The 20512-nt window shown below is 53.6% G+C and overlaps 1 pseudogene; it reads right to left on the bottom strand.

Moving 5' to 3' along the window:
* Window positions 1-8447: 8447 nt before the first annotated feature.
* On the bottom strand, window positions 8448-11763 carry LOC127028828 (protocadherin alpha-2-like; annotated as a pseudogene).
* Window positions 11764-20512: the final 8749 nt, after the last annotated feature.

Below are 20512 nucleotides of genomic sequence, written 5' to 3'. Positions count from 1 at the left end.
CGCTGCCGCCGCCGCCGCCGCCGCCGCCGGCACCCGCCCCCGCACGGCTCCCCGCCGCCGCCCGGACGCACCGCCTCTCCTGCCCGCCCCGCGCCGCCCCCCGCGCTCACAGCCGGGCTCTCCGCCGCACCGGCGCGGAGCCGCCTCGCCGCTCCGCCGCCGTTTCTGAGCCTGCAGCGACACCCTGTGCTGCTCCGCCGCCTCACACGCTCCCCACCAGCGCCCGCGCCGCTCATCTCCTCTCTCCTCTCTCCCTGCCCTTCGCCTCTTCCTTTTCTTTCTCTCTCTCTGTTTCGTTTTCCTTCCTCGCTTGCTCGTCTTTGCTTGCACAGATTCCTTTCCTTCCTTCTTCTCTTCTCTGCCTTTCTCTTTCTTCTTTTTCTTTCTTCCTTCCTTCAGTGCTCTCTTTTGTCGTTTCTTTCTTCCGTTCTCTTTCCTACTTTCTTTTCTTTCTTTTCTTTTCTTTTCTTTTCTTTTCTTTCTTTTCTTTTCTTCTTTTCTTTTCTTTTCTTTCTTTTCTTTTTCTTTCTTTTCTCTATCTTCTCTTTCCTCCGTCTTCTTCGTCTTTCTTTTGTTCTGTCTCCGTTTTCTCTTCCTTCTTCTTTGCGATCTTGCCCTGCTGTACCTTGTTCTTGCCTCCTGCGCCGCGGCGGCGACGACGACCGTCAAAGACGGAGCCATCAGCGCTAATTACGGGCCATCAGCGCCGGAGCGCGGTACTCTAACCAAGCGGAGGCTCTTAGGGATCAGCTCCCTTCAGCGTCTACAGAGAACGTCAGTGCACCCTGGTAACCTCCTCTATCGTCTCTTGCTTTCTCTTTTTTGTCAGCTTCCTTCCTTAATTGCTTGCTTCTTCCTTTCTTCCTTTCTTCCCTTCTTCCTTCCTTCTTTTCTTCCTTTCGTCTCTCCCCCCCCCCACCTTTCTATGAACAGAGATAACGTCGGTGCATGCTAGTAAACCGTTTAATGGTTCATCTCGTTATCTTCTTTCTCTCCAGTGTTCTTTCCTTCCCTCTCTGCTTTCTCTTCTTTCCCCTTTTTATCCTTCTTCTCTTCTTTTCCCTGTTCTTCCCTCACCATCTCATCTTCTTCCTTCTTTGCCTCTTCTCTCCCTCGTTTAACACGTCTTCTCTAGGACTACATCACTCTCGCAATGGAGCATGGACACGCCCCTTTGTAAAAACTCTCATTCCTCTTCCTCACCACTTCTCATCAAGCCTTGCACAGGGTCCCCGAGTACCGAGGATACTGTGGTCCTCAACTCCAAGCAGCGTGTAGAGATAACGTCGGTGCATGCTGGTAATCTCCTCTATCATCTCGTCCTTCCTTTCTCTTCTTGCTCTCTCTCCTTCTTCCGTGCTGGCTTTTTACTTGCATACATTCCTTCCTTCTTCCTCCTTTCTCTTCCGTTCTCTCCTCCTTTCTCTTCCTTTCACCTTTCTTCTCTTTCCTCTTTCTTTGCCTTCTCTTCCTTCACTTCCTTTTTCTTTCCTGCCTCGCACTACCCTCCCTTGCCTCCCCTTCTCTTCTGCTTCCGTATTTCTGCTTTTCTTTTCCCCTTTACGAAAATGTTTTCTAAATGTCTACATCCTTCTTGCCGCGTAGCACCGAAATGCCCTTGGACAAGAGCTCTCATGGTGGCCTGACACCCCTCCGGACAGGAACAACATTCCTGCTTTCCTCCGGTCGATGCAAGACAGACCAGAGGATCAGAACAGAATCCACCACCCTCTGAAACACAAGACCAAGCCCCAGCTACTTCCACATCCCTGCAAACAGCTCCAATGAGTCCAAACAACCCAGGCGAGTCTTTCCTTCAGGGACTCAAACCCATCACAGCCCAGCATGACAACCCTCCAGGAAGGATGAAAAAGCACGGGGCAACCACAGCTCCGAGCACTCTTCATATACCTCAGTGAAGAGCTATTCTTCTGGCCTCCTTTTCCACCTGCATGACAAATGGCAAGCTCTTGCTTCTCCTTTCAGGCAGGCATGCACTGCCAGAACACCACACCAGGAACCTCTGTACCCAGGGACTTCAAGGTCCCATGGAATACCTCTCACTCATTAGCATCATCCACCGTCAAAAGCCATGAAGGAAACACCACGGCACTTTCACTGAGAACATCCCCTCGACTCCCAACACATCCACACCGAGAATGCAGTAGGGTCCCTCTCCATCCATGCTTGCTGTCACTGCCTCACACTGTGCCTGGAAGCAGCAAGAAAGGAATGAGAGCAGGCAGTGGTGCTTTGCTGCTCTCATAGAATCACAGAATATGCAATATTGCAAGTTGGAAGGGACCCGTAAGGATCACCGAGTTCAACTCCCAGTCCAGGCAACATTCCACCTTTCCAACATGAAGATACCACAACTAAGCAGGAAGAAAAGTACAGCTGTCTCTCAAACTATCTTCTTTAGGTATGAGCGACTTCCCTCTAGCATCACTGCTTGCTTCTTCAGAAAAGCAACATTTTCAGGGGTGGGGAATTGGTTCTAAGGGACATTTTCCCTTAACGTTATCAGAGATTTCTGGGAAGAGGGACAGAAAAAAATGACCCACGTTTGGCAAAAGCCTTGAAATCCCTGGACAGTGCGCAGTGCTCCCTTATGCGCTTCTATCACGGGGGAAGCAGGAGCAACGCCTGAAAGCTAAGGACATTCTCTCAACATCAGCCTCAGCTCAGGAGACTGGAAAAGCCATCCCCCACGCTCATGGCCAACTGCCTGAAACTCTGCCACCCGACAGCAGCTGCCAAATTCAGCAGTCTGCATCTCATCCACTGTTACCGACACACTGCCAATGTGAGAGAAGGGGAAAAAAACAAAAAAAGATGGAAGTTTCTGGTAAGAGGAGAGAAGAAAACCAAAGGATCCCATTCCCCTGTATTGAAACGCAAGGCTTGCCAACTTCTTGAATAGGGAGAGCACTTCTTCCATTCCCTAGCAAGACTAAGAGCAGAGACATAACCAAGGAGAGGTTCAGAGAAGGCTGGCCAATTTTGATTGACATTTGGAAAAGCTTCTGTTGGACCAACACCATTCCCCGTCAAAAACAAGTGATCAAAGGTGTCTATGGCAGATGTCTTCACATCTGGCAGGAAGAGCACAGAGAACACTGAGGCGCAAGGATATGCAGTACTTCAGGAGGTCCTGAGACAATCCCAGGCGAGCAACCCTGTGCACCGGGCGTCTTCCTGACGTTTTCTACTGGAATCCTCTATCCCAAGCCCTGGGAAATGAGATCTCCAGCTAAGCAGACATTCTCCAGTTCTTCACCAATGACACAGTCCATGACGCATAGCATCTCCATTTCGTCAGGGAAGACTCTTCCCCACTCAAACTCACCCTCCCCGTGATGGATGCCCCGCCCTACTCCGTGCCACTCGGAGGATCGCTCCAATAGAGTTCCAAAAGATTCTGTGATTAGAGCTGTGACAGCTCTGATCCCAGTCCACACGGATTTTATTCTTTGAGAGAACCACACCAAATGCCGAAGCGCAAGAACACTCACCATATCAACTGGTGGGAGAATTGGTACCACAGAAAACCAGAGCTGGGCTGCTGTGCAGGGTTGGCCTGTACTTGCACGTGTCTCAGTTGAGCATGACAAGGGACACACCACCTCTACCGAGGCCATCTGTGCAAGTGCACAAGTACAGGCATCAAGCACACAAAGATTACGCCCACCCCCTCATCACATCCGCTTACAAATCCCGCCTGACGAGGAGCAAGGAACCATCATGGCAACATCAACGGATGGGGAAGCTACTATGGATGCCCACCACTACACAAGGACAGCACGTTGAAGCGCTACCCTCCCACAACACCTTTCTCAAACAAGCAGGAAATGGTTCATCAGACAACGTTCACCAGTCTGCCTCTCATCTCCGCTTACCAACACATTGCCTACGGCAATCGGGCAGCAGCACAAACGACTCTCTCTGGTGGGAGATCTTCATAACCTCAAAGGACACTGTGGGCATTTCAATACCATGTGACTATCTCAAGATCCAGAAGGCCTCCAACTCCAGACCCTTGCAGCATGGCAAAGGATCCTGCGAAAGAACACTCTGTGCCCATCTTGCCTCAGGCTTTCCTCTAGGCATCCGCCATTCCCCAGTCTGCAACATGCGTTCTCAAGACAAGCACATCATCTCCATTCTTGTCTGAAGACATGGCCCATGGTCTTCTCAAGCATTTCCACTTCCCTCAGACAAGCTCAAGGTCACCCTGCACATCAGCAGATGCCCAGGCCCTACTCAGTGCCACTGCTACATTCACCTCCATGAACATGCCACACTTTCCTTTCAGTCTGGCTTTTGTGGACCCTTCCATCAATGAGAGCACCACAGAAAAACATGCAGATGGTATCGCATACACGGTGTCCAGCACACTCTCCGCAGCTTACCTTTCATATCTTGTACTGCTTCAGCATCTCGGGTGGACATCTTACACACCTGGGACCAATACTATTTCCAAAGAGCATCATAGAATCATTTATGTTGGAAAAGACCCTTGAGACCGTCGAGTCCAACCATTAACCCAACACTACCAAGTCCACGACTAAACCATGTCCTGAAGCACTATGTCTTTTAAATACCTCCAGGGATGGTGACTCAACCACTTCCCTCGGCAGCCTGGTCCAATGCCTGACAACCCTTTCGGTGAAGAAATTTTACCTCATATCTACTCTAAACTTCCCCTGGCGCAACTTGAGGCCATTTCCTCTCGTCCTGTCACTTGCAACAACCTATCACAAACAACCCCCGTTCCCTCAGCTGCTCCTCATAAGTCTTGTTCTCTAGACCCTCCACCAGCTTCGTTGCTCTTCTTTCAACACCCTCCAGCACCTCCATGTCTTTCTTGTAGTGAGGGGCCCAAAACTGAACACAGTATTCGAGGTGCGGCCTCACCAGTGCCGAGTACAAAGGCATGATCACTTCCCTAGTCCTGCTGGCCACACTATTTCTCATACAAGCCAGGATGCTGTTGGCCCTTGGCCACCTGGGCACACTGCCGGCCCATATTCAGCCGGCTGGCAACCAACACCCCCAGGTCCTTTTCCTCCGGGCAGCTTTCCAGCCACTCTTCCCCAAGCCTATAGTGTTGCCTGGGGTTCTTGTGACCCAAGTGCAGGACCTGACACTTAGCCTTGTTGAATCTCACACAATTGGCCTCGGCACATCGATCCAGCCTGTCCACACCCCTCTGCAGAGCCTTCCTACCCTCAAGCAGATCAACACTCCTGCCCAACTTGGTGTCGTCTGCAAACCTACTGAGCATGCACCGATCCCCTCATCCACATCACTGATAAAGATATTAAACAGAACTGGCCCCAATACTGAGCCCTGGGGAACACCACTGGTGACCGGCCACCAACTGCATTTAACTCCGTTCACCACAACTCTTTGGGCCCGGCCAGACAGCCAGGTTTTTACCCGGCGAACAGTACACCCGTCCAAGCCATCAGCAGCCACTTTCTCCAGGAGAATGCTGTGGGAACGGTGGGTGTCAAAGGTTTTACTAAAGCCCAGGTAAACAACATCCACAGCCTTTCCCTCATCCACTAAGCCAGTCATCTTGTCAGAGAAGGAGATCAGGTTAGTCAAGCAGGACCTGCCTTCCATAAATCCATGATGTCGGGACAGCTCTAATGCAACATGGCTTCACTAAGGGCAAATCGTGCCTGATAAATTTGGTGGCCGCCTACGACGGGGTTACAGCATTGGTGGATAAGGGAAGATGCCTGACATCATCTACCTGGACTTGTGCAAAGCATTTGATACTGTCCCGCACAACATCCTTGTCTCTACAAGGGAGAGACATGGATTTGACAGGTGGACCATTTGGTGGATAAGGAATTGGCTGGATAGTCACACTCAAAGAGTTGTGGTCAACGGCTCGATGTCCGGGCAAAGACCAGTGACGAGTGGTATCCCTCAGGGGTCCGTATCGGGACCAGTATTATTTAACAACTTTGTGGGGACATGGGGGATTGAGTGCACCCTCAGCAAGTTTGTGGATGCACCAAGCTGAGTGGTGTGGTTGACCCTCTAGCAGGAAGGGATGCCATCCAGAGGGACCTTGACAGGCTAGAGAGGTGGGCCCATGCAAACCTCATGAAGTTCAACAAGGCCAAGTGCAGGGTGCTGCACCTGGGTTGGGGCAATCCCAAACATGGATACCAGCTGGGCGATGAGTGGATTGAGAGCAGCCCTGCCACGAAGGACTTGGGGCTATTGGTGAACGAAAAACTGAATACGAGCCGGCAATGTGTGCTCAAAGCCCAGAAAGCCAATCGTGTCCTGGGCTGCATCAAAAGAAGTGTGGCTAGCAGGTCAAAGGAGGTGATTCTCCCCCTCTACTCCACTCTTGTGACACCCCACATGCAGTACTGTGTTCAGCGCTGGGGCCCCCACCATAAGAAAGACATGGACCTGCTCAAGCGGGTCCAGAGGAGGGCCACAAAGATCATCAGAGGGCTGGAGCACCTCCCCGATGAGGACAGGCTGAGACACTTGGGGTTCTTTAGCCTAGAGAAGAGAAGGCTCCAGGCAGACCTTACAGCGGCCTTCCACTACTTAAAGGGGGCCTACAGGAAAGATGGGGAGGGACTCTTTATCAGGGAGTGTAGCGATAGGACAAGGGGAAACGGTTTTAAACTGAAAGAGGGTGGATTCAGATGAGATATTAGGAAGAAATTCTCTACTGTGAGGGTGGTGAGACACTGGAATAGGTTGCCCAGAGAAGTTGTGGATGTCCCATCACTGGAAGTGTTCAAGGAAAGCTTGGACAGGGCTTTGAGCAACCTGATCTAGTGGAAGATGTGCCTGCTCACTGCAGGGGGGTTGGAACTAGATGATCTTTAAGGTCCCCTCCAACCCAAACCATTCTACGATTCTATGATCATGGCAGCATCAACAGCTGTGGAAGCTGCTATGGATGACCACTACACAAGGACAGCACGTTGAAGCGCTATCTTCCCACAACATCTTTCCCAAAGCAGGAGTGAAAAGGTTCATCAGACAGTCTTCAGCTGTCTGCATCTCGTCTCCTCTTACCAACACATTGCCTACGGCAATCAGGCAGCAGCACAACGCACTGTCTCTGGTGGGAGGTATTCATAACCTCAAAAGACATTGTGGGCATTTCAGTACCACACACTGTCTCAAGATCCAGAAGGCCTCCAACTCCAGACCCTTGGGAGCCGCGAAAGATCCTGGGCAAGAACACTCCATCCCCATCCTGCTTCATACTTTCCCCTAGGCATCCTCCATTCCACAGTCTGCGACATGCATTCTCAAGACAAGCACATCATCTCCATTACTGCCCTCTTATGACATGGCCCATGGTCTTCCCAAGGATTTCCAGTTCCCTCAGTTCACATCAGCAGATGCCCAGGCCCTGCTCATGTGCCACTGCACATTCTCCTCCGCAACATGCCACTGGTTCCTTTCCCACCTCAAGGCTCACTCCAGCTTTTGCAGACCCTTCCGTCAATGACAGCACCATGAAAAAACATATGGATGACATCACATACATGGTGTCCAGTGCACTCTCCACTCTTTCTATAGGTGACGTTAGCATAGCTCTAATGGCAATGGCATTGATTCATGCTGCTGGGAGAACAATCCAAATGCTGACGAGCACCACTGTAACAGATTATATCGACTGTGTAGGAGAATTCGGTTTGGGTTTTGTTTTTGGAGGGGTGTCTTTGTCTGGTTTTGATTCTTTGTATATTTATCACGAAAACAAGATTCTAGGTCTTTGTAACTGTGTGGCTGCTGATGCAAATACTGAACAGAACATCAAACAGGCCAGCATACGTCACGCCACTACTCTGGCCAGGACTGCTACTCTGCAACCTGGGCGAGGGGAGAAGCAGAAAAAGAAAAAGAAAATTCCCGTTTCTGACACCTACCTGCGTCACACTCCTCTCCCTGAACACTTAGACTACAAGTAGAGTGACACATACTTGGAAAAACAACAGAGGAAAGTCCGCAAAGACTTCCCTACTTTCTTAATGATTCTGGTGGGAGAATGAAAAGGGAGAAATTACTCCACGGGGAGAGAAAACCCTGAAGCCTCAACTGTCACCTCGCATCACGGCTCTTGCAGGGGACAATCACACAGGAGGGGACAGACTTTTCCACAAGAAACTTTCCACATCTCATACCAGCACAATCAGCACTCTGCAACGCGATAAGGCACCAAATAGCGCCTGGGGCACTGTCACCGTCACAGCCTGCCTGTCTGCACTCCTTCAGCAAGCTCGCGTGCAAACGCTACACACCCCCAAGCAAGAGCGTCTCGAAAGCTGATGTCGTGGCACCTCTCATCGCAGCCGGCAGCGATTTTTTACTCTACGGGAGAACAGCTCACACCCACAGCAGCAAACTTCAGCTGCCGACGGTAACCGCCGCCGGCTGCGGCAGTACCGCTAGTTTCCCCCACAGCGAGAGCCGAGGGGCTCCGGCAAGGACGCGGAGGCAGATGCAAAGGTGCCGTGAACACCCTTGAGCACCCGCCAAGCACCCACCGCCCGCAGGCCCCGCGGGCTGAGCCCGCCTCCCACCAGCGCCTGCCCAGGCGGCGGGCCAGAACGAAGACCGCGAAGAAGGGCGGAGGGAGACCGAGAAGAAGGGCGAAGGGGCGAGAGGCCAGAAAGGGAGGGCCACTGACCGTGTCCAGGAGAGCGGGCGGCTCCGGCTGCGTCCCTTCGCCGCGGGGCCGGGCGGCGGCGGGAAGTTGGGCTGAAAACCATCAGGTCGCTCTTGCCCGCGCCGTCCGCCACGCACAGGCTCCGGCTCTGGCGCTGCGAGTACGACCAGCTCCCACTTCGCTGGCGCACACCAGCGTCGCCGGCCCGGGCCCCGACACCACGGCCGCCCGCGGCGACCACGCGACGCCCCGTACAGCACCACCGCCAGCACGAACACGCTCGACACCGCGCAGATGGCCACCACCAGCCACACGTTCGTCGCCGACGACGCCGCCGACGCGCCGCCCGCCGCGCCCGCCGCCGGCCGCAGCCCCGCTCCCGACGACGACGACGACGACGACGACGACGAGGAGCCCGCGGCCGCCAGCGCGCCTCGGCGCCCTCACCAGCGACACGCTCAGCGTGGCCGTGGCCGAGCGCGCCGGCTCCCGTGGTCCCGCACCACGATCACCAGCCTCTGCCGCGGGCCGTCCGCCTCCTCCAGCGCCCGCGCCGTGCTCACCTCGCCGCTGTACAGCCCCACGCGGAACGGGCCCTTCCCCCGCGGCTCCCACAGCTCGTAGCGCAGCCACGCGTTGTAGCCCGAGTCCGCGTCCACCGCCCGGACCTTCGCCACCACCTGCCCCGCCGGCGCCCCCCACGCCGCCCACGCCCACAGCGCCCCCGAGACCGGACCCGACGACGACCAGCCCGACGCCCGGGCCCCGGCCCGACGCCCGGCGCCGGCAGCAGCGCCGGCGCGTTGTCGTTCTCGTCCACCACGAAGAGCTGCACCGTGGCGTTGCCGCACAGCGGCGGCTCCCCCGCGTCCACCGCCCGCACCTCGAACTCCAGCACCTGCACCTCCTCGTAGTCCAACGGACGCAGCGCCCACACGCGCCCGCTCTCCGCGTCCACCGACACGTAGCTCGACGCCGCCCGCACCCCCCGCCCGCCCCCGCGCCCCGCCCACGCCCTCCGCCACCGAGTACCTCACGCGCCCGTTCCCCGCCTCGTCCGCGTCCCGCGCCCACAGCCGCGCCAGCTCCGCGCCTGCCGCGTTGTTCTCCCGCGCCAGCACCGTGTACACGGCCTGCGCGAACGCCGGCGCGTTGTCGTTCACGTCCGACACCGCACCCGCACCCCGCGGCTGCCGCGCAGCGGCGGCGCCCCGCCGTCCTCCGCCCGCACCTCCACCTCGTACTCCGACACCCGCTCCCGGTCCAGCGCCTCCGCAGCACCAGCGAGTACGAGCCGCGAACCTCGCCACCAGCCCGAACGGCGCCGGCGGCCACACCGCGCACCGCACCCGCCCGTTCGCCCCCGAGTCCCGGTCCGACACGCTCAGCAGCGCCACCACCGTCCCACCGACGCGTCCTCCGGCACCGGCACCGACAGCGACGTCACCCACACCTCCGGCGCGTTGTCGTTCACGTCCCCACCTCCAGCTCCACGCTGCAGTGACCCGACAGCGGGGTGTCCCTTTATCTCTCGCTTCGATTTGGATCTCGTGTAAACGGACGTCTTCAAAGTCCAGGGCGCCCGTGAGACGGATCTCGCCCGTCTTCGCATCAATGGTGAACAGGTCTCTGTTACCAGCAGGAACCGAACTGACGATGCTGTAAGAAAACTCCTGATAAGACCCTCGTCCGGATCCGTGGCGTTCACTCGCACCACAACGTCCCCTCCGCAGAGCTCTCCGACAGCTCCACTTTGTACACCAACTGGTTGAACTGGGGCGCGTTGTCGTTGGCGTCCAGCACGAGATCACCAGCTCCATCGTGCCCGTCAGCGACGGCCGGCCCCCGTCACTCGCCGTCAACACCAACCGGTGCACAGGCATCGTCTCGCGGTCCAGAGATTTCGCGAGCACCAGGAATACAGATTTCCTATTTTCATCCGAGGCTTTAACATCGAGCGTAAAGTGGTCGCTGGGCTGAGTGTATAGGAGAGCTGCGCGTTGGCTCCGATGTCTGCATCCGACGCGCCCTCCAGCGGGAACCGAGAGCCGGGAGGGAGTTCTCCGGTAAAGTGAGGTTTTTCCGGGCGGCGGGGAAGAGCGGGGCGTTGTCGTTGATGTCGGTGACCTCCAGCTCCACGTGGAAGACGCGCAGCGGCCGCTCCACCAGCACCTCCAGCCGCAGGCGCACGGCGCGCTCTTCCCGCACAGCTTCCTCCGGTCCAGCCGCGAGCTCACCACCAGCGCCCCGCTCGCCCCGCTCACCTCCACGCTCGCCCGCCGGCCCTGCGCCACCAGCCGCAGCCGCCAAGCCTCCGCCTCGCCCGCCTCCAGGCCCAGGTCCTGCGCCAGCCGGCCCACCACCGTCCCGGCCTTCGCTTCCTCCGGCACCGAGTACCGCACCTGCCCGACGCCCAACGCCCACCCCGCCTGCAGCAACAGCACCCGCACCACCGCACCCCACACACGCCCATCGCTGCCGCCGCCGCCGCCGGCACCCGCCGGGCCCCGCACGGCTCCCGCCGCGCCCGGACGCACCGCCTCTCCTGCCCGCCCCGCGCCGCCCCCCCGCGCTCACAGCCGGGCTCTCCGCCGCACCGGCGCGGAGCCGCCTCGCCGCTCCGCCGCCATTTCTGAGCCTGCAGCGACACCCTGTGCTGCTCCGCCGCCTCACACGCTCCCCACCAGCGCCCGCGCGCTCATCTCCTCTCTCCTCTCTCCCTGCCCTTCGCCTCTTCCTTTCGCTTCTTTTTTCTTGTTTCTTTATTTCTTTTCCCTTGCTTGTTTGCTCTTTCCTTCTTCCTTTCTCTTTCTTCTTTGCTCCTTCTTCCTCTTTCTATTCCGTTCTCTCGTTCTTCCTTTCTTTCCTACTATTTTTCTTCTCTTTCTTCTCCCTTCTCTTCCTGATCTCTTTCCTCTGTCTCCTCTTTCCAAATTCTTTCTGCTTCTTCTCTTTCCTCCTTCTCTTCCTTCTTGCCGTGCCCTATTCTTTCTCCCCTTTCCCTTCCCTTTAAATCCTTCTCGCTTCTTTACCCCTGCTCGCAGCTCGCCAGTCGCCTCCGGCGCCGCGGCGGACACCCTCAAAGACGGAGCCATCAGCGCTAATTGCGGGCCATCAGCGCCGGAGCGCGGTACTCTAACCAAGCCGAAGGCTCTAGGGATCAGCTCCCTTCAGCGGCTACAGCTAAGCTCCGTGTGTTTTCGTAATCTCGTCTATCGTTCGTTCGTTCGTTCGTTCGTTCCTTCCTTCCTTCCTTCCCTCCTTTCTTCCTTCCTTTCTCTCCCTCACCACCTTTCTGTGAACAGTGATAGCGTCCGTGCATGCTAGTAACTCATTTATCCTTTCTTCTTTTCTTGATCTTCTTTCTCTCTGTTGCTCGCTTTCTTCTTGTTTGCTTTCTTTCTCTCTGTTGTTCTTCCTTCCTTCTTTCCTTCTCTGCTTCTCCTCTTTCTCCTCCTCCTCTCTTCCCTGTCCTGCTCTCCCCTTCTCTTCTTCCCTCTTTGCCTCTTTCCATGTCTCCTTTACCAACAGCTTCTCTATATGACTACATCACCCTCGCCATGGAGCACGGACATGCCCTCTGCCAAGAGCTCTCATTCCTCTTCCTCAACACTTTTCATCAAGCCTTGCACAGTGTCTCTGAGTAGTGAGGATGCTGAAGTCCTCACCTCCATTCACCACGTAGAGATAACATCTCCTCTGTCCGTCCATCCATCCGTCCTTCCTTCCTTTCTTCTTCATCATCTTTCTGTCTTGCTTCCTTGCTTGCTTTTTCCTTGCATACAGTCCTCTTTTCCCATCTTCCTTGCTCTTTCTTTCCTTCTCCTTTTTCTTTCCTCCTTCCTTTCTCGTTCCTTTTCTCCTCCTTTTTCTTTCATCTCTTCCTTTCTCTTCCTTTCACCTTTTTCCTCTTTCCTCCTTTTCTTCGCTTCCTTTTTTCTTTTTGCCCTCACCCTACCCTATCCTTGACTCCCCTTCTCTTCTGATTCCAGCCTCCTCTCTTCTTTTCCACTTTAACAAAACATTTTCTACACCACGCTCCACATGAAGCACAGCACGCCCTTTGGCAAGAGCTCGCATTCCTCTTCCCTTCCACCTTCCATCCCTCCAGACAAGTTACAACTTTCCTCCTTTCCTCCAGTCTATGCAAGACACACAGACGCCCCTCCACCTCCACATCCCTCCCTTCTCAAAGAACACCACACTCTTCAGCCTCCACTCCTCGCAAGGACCCAGCAAATAACACAGCAAGGCAATCATATGGCAAAGAACACCTCTCCTACATCACAACAGAATCCACCACCCTCTGTAACACAAGACAAGCCCCAGCTACTTCCACATCCCTGAAAACAGCTCCAAAGACTCCAAACAACCCAGGGGTCTTTCTTTAGGGAAATCAAACCCATCACAGCCAAGCACGATGATCCTGCAAGAAGGCTGAAAAAGCACGGGGTAACCACAGCTCCCGAGCACTCTTCATGTATCTCAATGAGGAGCTATTCCTCTGGCCTCCTTTTCCACCTGCACACTGAATGGCAAACTCGTGCTTCCCTTTCAGGGAGGCACGCACTGCCAGAACAACACAGGGCCATTAGTTCCCACGGAATACCTCCCACTCATTAGCAACACAGGGCCATTAGTCCCCACGGAATACCTCCCACTCATTAGCATCATCCACCCCTCACACACCCAAACAAAAGCCACAAGAGTAACACCACGGCATGTTCATCAGAACATCCCCTTGGCTCCCAACACATCCACTCCATCAAATGGATTGCGGTCCCTCCTCCATCCGTGCTTGCTGCCGCCTGCTCACCCTGTGCCTGGGAGCAGCAGCAAAGGAACGAGAGCAGGCAGTGGTGCTTTGCTGCTCCAAACCTACAGGCATTACAATCCAGGCAACATTTGCTCGATCCAACATGAAGATACCGCAACTAAACAGGAACAAAAGTACACCCGTCTCTCAAAACATCTCGTCTTTATGTACAAGACACATGTGAAGAAAACATCCACTTTAGGTGGGAGTGACTTACCTGTAGCATCACTGGTTGCTGCTTCTGAAAAGAAACATTTTCAGGACAGGACATTTGGGTTTAAAGGATATTTTCCCTTAACATTATCAGAGATTTCTGAGGTTGTTGGACAGAAAAAGAAATGACTCATGTTCTGCCAAAATGTTGAAACCATTGTACAGTCTGCTCCTTGAGCTCTGACCGGCTTGGTGCCGTGGCCACTTCCCTGGGAGCCTGTTCCAGTGACTGACCACCCTCTCAGTCAAGAACCTTTTCCTAATGTCCAACCTGAACTTCCCCTGATGCAGCTTCCTACCATTTCCTCATGGCCTATCGCTGGTGACCAGAGAGAGGAGATCGGCACCTCCCCCTCCGCTGCCCCCCTCGAGGAAGTTCTAGACTGCGATGAGGTCACCCCTCAGCCTTCTCTTCTCCAAGCTGAACAAACCAAGTGACCTCAGCTGCTCCTCATAAGTCTTGCCCTCGACACCTTTCACCATCTTGGTCACCCTCCTCGGGACACACTCTAATAGTTTGATGTCCTTCTTCTAGGAGGCACCCAAAACCGCACACAGAACTCGAGATGGGGCGGCACCAGTGCAGTGTAGAGTGGGACAATCACCTCCCTCAACCAGCTAGCCATGCTGGGCTTCATGCACCCAGCCACGGCTGGCCTTTTGGCTGCCAGGGCACACTCTTGACTCCTATTCAACTTGCATCCACCCAAACCCCCACATCTTGTTCCGCAGGGCTGCTCGCCACCCTCTCGTCCCCCAATTTTGTACCTATAACCAGGATTACCCTGTCCCACGGGCAGAACCCGGCACTTGCTCTTGTTACATTCCATACGGTTGGGATTGCCCAGCTCTCCAGCCTATCCAGATCTCTCTCTAAGGCCTCCCTGACTGGCCGCCAGCCTGATGTAACCCCATTGACTCTGACTCTTTGACCCCAACCCATCAGCCAACTGCTCACCCAATGTATTAGGGACTTCTCTTATGACAAGCATTACGACAGCTGTATGGGGACATTTTATCCAGAAGGATACTGTGAGAGACGGTTCAAAAGCTTTGCTAAAATCCAAAAAAACCCACATCTACTGGCTTCCTTGGGCAACTAGATGGGTGACCTTCTCATAAAAGGAAATTAACTTACTTAAACAGGACTTTCCCCTCGTGAACCGTGCTGGCTACGACCAATGACTGCAGTCTCTCTCAAGTGTTTTTCAATAACTCCCGAACAACCTTCTCCATAATTTTCCAGGCACTGAAGTGAGGCTGACAGGCCTGTCATTACCAGGCTCTTCCTTCTTACCCTTCCTGAAATTGGGACAACTTTTTGCTGGCTTCCACTCAACTGGGACCTCTCCAGACTTCCAAGACCGTTGAAAAATAATGGAAAGAAGTCCCGCCATAACATCGCCAGCTCCTTCAGTACCCTGGATGAATCCCATGGCCTCCATAGACTTATGTGCCTCCAGCTGGAGCAGCAAGTCTCAAACAAGTTCAGAGTTGGCTGGGAGCTTAGCATTCCCCCAGTCAAGGTCTTCCAACACAGGGCTCTGGGTCCCAGGCCCATCATCGGTGTGAAAGACAGAGGCAAAGAAGGCATTAAACATCTCTGCTTTCTCTACACCCCTATTTGTGAGGTGGTCGACCTCATCAAGTAACGGACCGATGTTATCTCTGATCCTTCTTTGGCTGTGAACATATTTTACAAAGCCCTTTTTGTTGTCCTTCACACTGCTGGCCAGCTTGAACTCTACTTGAGCTTTGGCCACGTGAATTTTCTCCCTACAGCGGCAAACAGCAGCTCTGTAGTCCTTCCCTGTCACCCATCCTTCCTTTCAATGTCCACACACTTTCCTCTTCTGCCTAAGTTCTAGAGGATCCCTGCTCAGCCAAGCCAGCCTTCTGCCCCCCGCTGCTTGACTCCGACGCTTTCGAATTGCCTGCTCCTGCGCTCTTTAAGAGATGGCTCTTAAAAAGGGACCAGCATTCATGGACCCCACTACCTTCAAGAGCACATTCTCAGGGACCTTACTAACTAGTTCCTTCAGCAGCCCCAGCTCTGCTCTCCCCATATCCAGCGTCAAAGTTTTGCTGGCAGTTTTTCTCCTACTGACAATGATTTGAAACTCAACTACTTTCATGGTCCATGTGACCCACACAGCCACCAAGCACCTCTTCACCCAGGAGTCCCTCTCTCTTTACAACAACACATCCAGGAGGGCACCTTTGCTTCTCGGCTCCCTTAGTACCTGCACCAAGAAGTTATCTCAACATCCTGCAGGATTTTCCTGGACCTGTTTGGGTCTGCTGTATGATATTCCCAGTTGACGTCTGGGAAGTTAAAATTGCCCATAAGGAAAAGGGCAGCTGATCGAGACATATCCCTTCATTCCTTGCAGAATGATTCATCAGTGTGGTCATCCTGGCTGGGTGGTCGATAGTAGACTCACACAACAACAGCCGCTTTATTTGCTTTCCCTTAATCCTTACCCAGAGGCTCTCGACCCTGTCGTCGCCAACTGCAAGCGCCATACAATCCAACCCCTCCCTTATATACAGCACCACCCGCCCGCCTCACCTGCCCTGCCTAGCCCTCCACAAGAGCCTAGAACCGGCCATCACGCCACACCAGTCACAGGACTCTTCCCACCAGCTTTCGCTTAGGCCAATGACGTCGTAGCTCTGGGACTGGGCCAAAGCTTCTAGCTCCTCTTCTTCATTCCTCATGCTCCACGCATTAGCATAGAGACATTTCAAATGTGTTCCAGTCTACTCAGCACATCGTGGAGCACACTGAAGGACCTCGCTAGCACACCGTCCCTCACACGCTGGCGTGCCGCCCCAGGGCTTATCACTAGCGAGCCTCGTTTTATCCCCTTCCCCTTCAAATCTACTTTAAAGCTCTTTCAATAAGCCCTGCTAACTGGGTTTTTTAACAACATCAACGGCTGTGGAAGCTGCTACAGATGCCCACCACTACACAAGGACAGCACATTCAAGTGCTACCCTCCCACAACACCTTTCCCAAAACAACAGGGAAAAGGTTCATCAGACAGGATTCAGCACTCTGCATCTCACCAGCTCTTACCAACACATTTCCTATGTCACTCAGGCAGCAGCACAAGGGTCTCTCCCTGCTGAGATACATTCACAACCTCAAAAGAATCCCATTCCACTGCATTGAAAGGCAAGAAGAGAACAACTGGGCACAAGGCTATGCAGAACTTCTGGAGCTCCTGACAGGGTTCCGGCCAAGTAGCACTCTCTGCCACAGCTCTTCTTGAGGTTTTTGGCTGGCATCCTCTTTCCTGTGCCCTGGGAAACGGGATCTCCAGCTAAGCGGACATGCTCCACCTCTTCCCCAATGACACAGTCTGTGTTCTGACCCGCATCTCCATTTCCTCAGGCAAGACTCTTCCCCGCTCAAGGTCACCCTCCCCATGATGGATCCCTCCAATGGAAGTCATGCCCTTCTGTGACAGAAGGCCTCCAACTCCAGACCCTTGGGAGCCTGCAAAAGGATCCTGGGCAAGAACACTCCGTGTCCATCCTGCCTCAGGCTTTCCTCTAGGCATCCTCCATTCCAACTCCGACACATGCGTTCTCAAGACAAGCACATCATCTCCCATTGCTGTCTTCTCGTGACATGGCCCATGGTCTTCCCGAGGATTTCCAGTTCCCACAGACAAGTCCTCCCACTGCTCACAATCACTCGTCACAGCAAGAGACGGTCAGGCCCTACTCATGCCACGTCCAACATTCACCTCTGCAACATGCCACAGTTTCCTTTCCACCTCAAGCTTGCAGACCCTTCCATCAATGACACCACCATAAAAATCACACAGATGGTATCATATACACGGTGTCCCGCACGATCTCTGCGCTGACCTGTCATGTTTGGCAAGGCTTCAGCTATCTCAGATGGAAATGTGGCAGACCTGGGAGCAATATCCTTTCTAAAGGTGATGTCAGGACAGCTCTAATGGCAATGGCATTGCTTTCATGCTGTGAGAGAACAACCCAACCATTGAGGAGCACAGCACTCTAATGGATGATATCTACTCTATTGTTGCACAGTTTGATATGGGTTTGGGGTTTTTATTTGTTTGTTTCTTTTTTAATCAAACTGAAGGCTTCTGAGCCTTTTGTACAGTTGTCCCTGCTGATGCAAATATGGAAAGAACATCAAAACAGGCCAGTGTGCATCACGCTGCTTCTCTGGCCAGGAACGTAACTCTTCTTTTTTGTCTCCTTTACCAAAATTCTTTCCAAATGACTACACCACGCTCCACATGAAGCACAGGCACGCCCTTTGCGAAGAGCTCGCATTCCTCTTCCCTTCCACCTTCCATCCCTCCAGACAAGTTACAACTTTCCCTTTCCTCCAGTCTATGCAAGACACACAGACTGCCCCTCCACCTCCACATCCCTCCCCTTCTCAAAGAACACCACACTCTTCAGCCTCCACTCCTCGCAAGGACCAGCAAATAACACAAGCAAGGCAATCATATGGCAAAAAACACCTCTCCTACATCACAACAGAATCCACCACCCTCTGTAACACAACACCAAGCCCCAGCTACCTTCCACATCTCTTGCAAGCAGGCTCCAATGAGTCCAGACAACACATGGGAGGTTTTTTCCATTCAGGAACTCAAACCCATCACAGCCTGCAATGCCAACCCTCCAGGAAGGCTGAAAAAGCATGGGGCAACCACAGCTCCCTAGCACTCTTCATACACCTCGATGAAGAGCTATTCTTCCTGACTCTTTTTCCACCTGCACGCTGAATGGCCAGCTCTTGCTTCTCCTTTCGGGCAGGCACACTCTGCCAGAACAACACACCAGGAACCTCTGTACCCAGGGACTCTAACGCCCCATGCAATACCTCTCCTTCATTAGCATCATCCACCCATCACACACCCAAACAAAAGACATGAAGGAAACACCATGACTCTTTCACTTCGAACATCTCCTTGATGCCCAACACATCCACTCCATCAAATGGATTGGGGTCCCTCCCCATATCTCCTTGCTGCCGCCTGCTCACACTCTGCCTGGAAGCAGCAGGAAAGGAACGAGAGCAGGCAGCAGTGCTTTGCTGCTCCAAATCTAATGGCGTTATAATCCAGGCAACATTAGGTCGATCCAACATAAAGATACCACGACCGAACAGGAACAAAGTACAGCTGTCTCTCAAACACATCCACTTGAGGTGGCAGCGACTTCCCTCTAGCATCACTGCTTGCTTCTTCAGAAAAGACACATTTTCAAGGGAGGGGAACTGGTGAAAAAGAACATAGGAAATGAAAAAGAACATATGGAGGGCTGCAAAGCCACTCACTGCCTCGCAGAATCTTCCCAGATGCGTCAACTTCACCCTGAATGCTTTTGCCTTTTCACAATCTCAGATGGAAACACCACAGAGCTGCACGTAAGAACGGAGTTCTTCAGGATTCTGTGATTAGAGCTGTGACAGCTCTGACCCCAGTCCACAGGGGTTTTTTTCTTTCAGAAAAACACACCAAATGCTGAAGCGCAAGCGGTCTCACGATGTCAACTGGGTGAGAGAATTGCTACGATGGAAAAACAGATCTGTGCTCCTGTGCAGGGTTTGGCATGTACGTGCACATATCTGAAGGAGTTAATAATGACAAGACGACACACCATCTCCTCTACGGCCACCTCTGCAAGTGCACAAGTAGGGGAAGCTGAGCGCACAAAGATTACACCCACCTCCTCATGTGCCCTTACAAATCCTGCCTGAGAGGTTGCCATGATGGCAACACGAATAGCTGGGTTGGCAGACTGAAGCACTATCCTCCCACATCTTCTTTCCCAAAACACCAGGGAAAATATTCATCAGTCTGCATGTCACCCCTACTTACCAGCACATTGCCTTCGGCAGGCAGGCAGCAGCACAAGGGTCAGCCTCTGGTGCAAGGTACTCATAACCTCAAAAGACATCGTGGGCATTTCAGTACCACACACTGTCTCAAGATCCAGAAGGCCTCCAACTCCAGACCCTCGCAGCATGGGAAAAGATCCTGGGCAAGAACACTTCGTGTCCATCCTGCCTCAGGCTTTCCTCTAGGCATCTTCCATTCCCTACTCGGAGACATGCGTTCTCAAGACAAGCACATCATCATCTCCCATTGCTGTCTTCTCATGACATGGCCCATGGTCTTCCCGAGGATTTTCAGTTCCCACAGACAGTCCTCGCACTGCTCGAGGTCACCCTTCACATCAGCAATGCCCAAGCCCTACTCAGTGCCACTGCCACATTCACCTCCATGAACATGCCACTGTTCCCTTTCCCACCTCAGGGCTCACTCCAGCTTTTCCAGACCCTTCCCAGCAATGACACCACCAGAAAAATCACACAGATGGCGTCATATACATGGTGTCGGCAGGCTCTCTGCTCCTGAACCCTCATGTTTTGCAATGTTTCAGCTATCTCAGAAGGAAATGTGGCAGACCTCGGAACATTACTCTTTCTAAAGTGATGTCGGGGCACCTCTAATGGCAAGAGCATATTTCATGCTGTGACAGAACAACCTAACGTTGATGACCACCCCACTCCAATGGATGGTATTGACTGTGTAGGAGAATTTGCTTTGGGTTTTGGTTTGGTGGGTTTATTGGGGGTGGGGTGGGGGGGTGTTTGCTTGTTTGTTTGTTTGCTTTTCCGAAAAGAAGATTTCCAGGGCTTCTGTAAAGTGTGGCTGCTGATGCAAATATTGAAAGAACATCAAAACAGGCCAGCATACGTCACGCCACTACTCTGGCCACAAACGAGAGACCACAACCTGGGGGACGCT

Source organism: Gymnogyps californianus, unplaced genomic scaffold (assembly GCF_018139145.2).
Source record: "Gymnogyps californianus isolate 813 unplaced genomic scaffold, ASM1813914v2 HiC_scaffold_44, whole genome shotgun sequence".
NCBI classification, from domain to species: Eukaryota; Metazoa; Chordata; class Aves; order Accipitriformes; family Cathartidae; genus Gymnogyps; species Gymnogyps californianus.
This window is presented reverse-complemented; position numbering and strand designations above follow the sequence as displayed.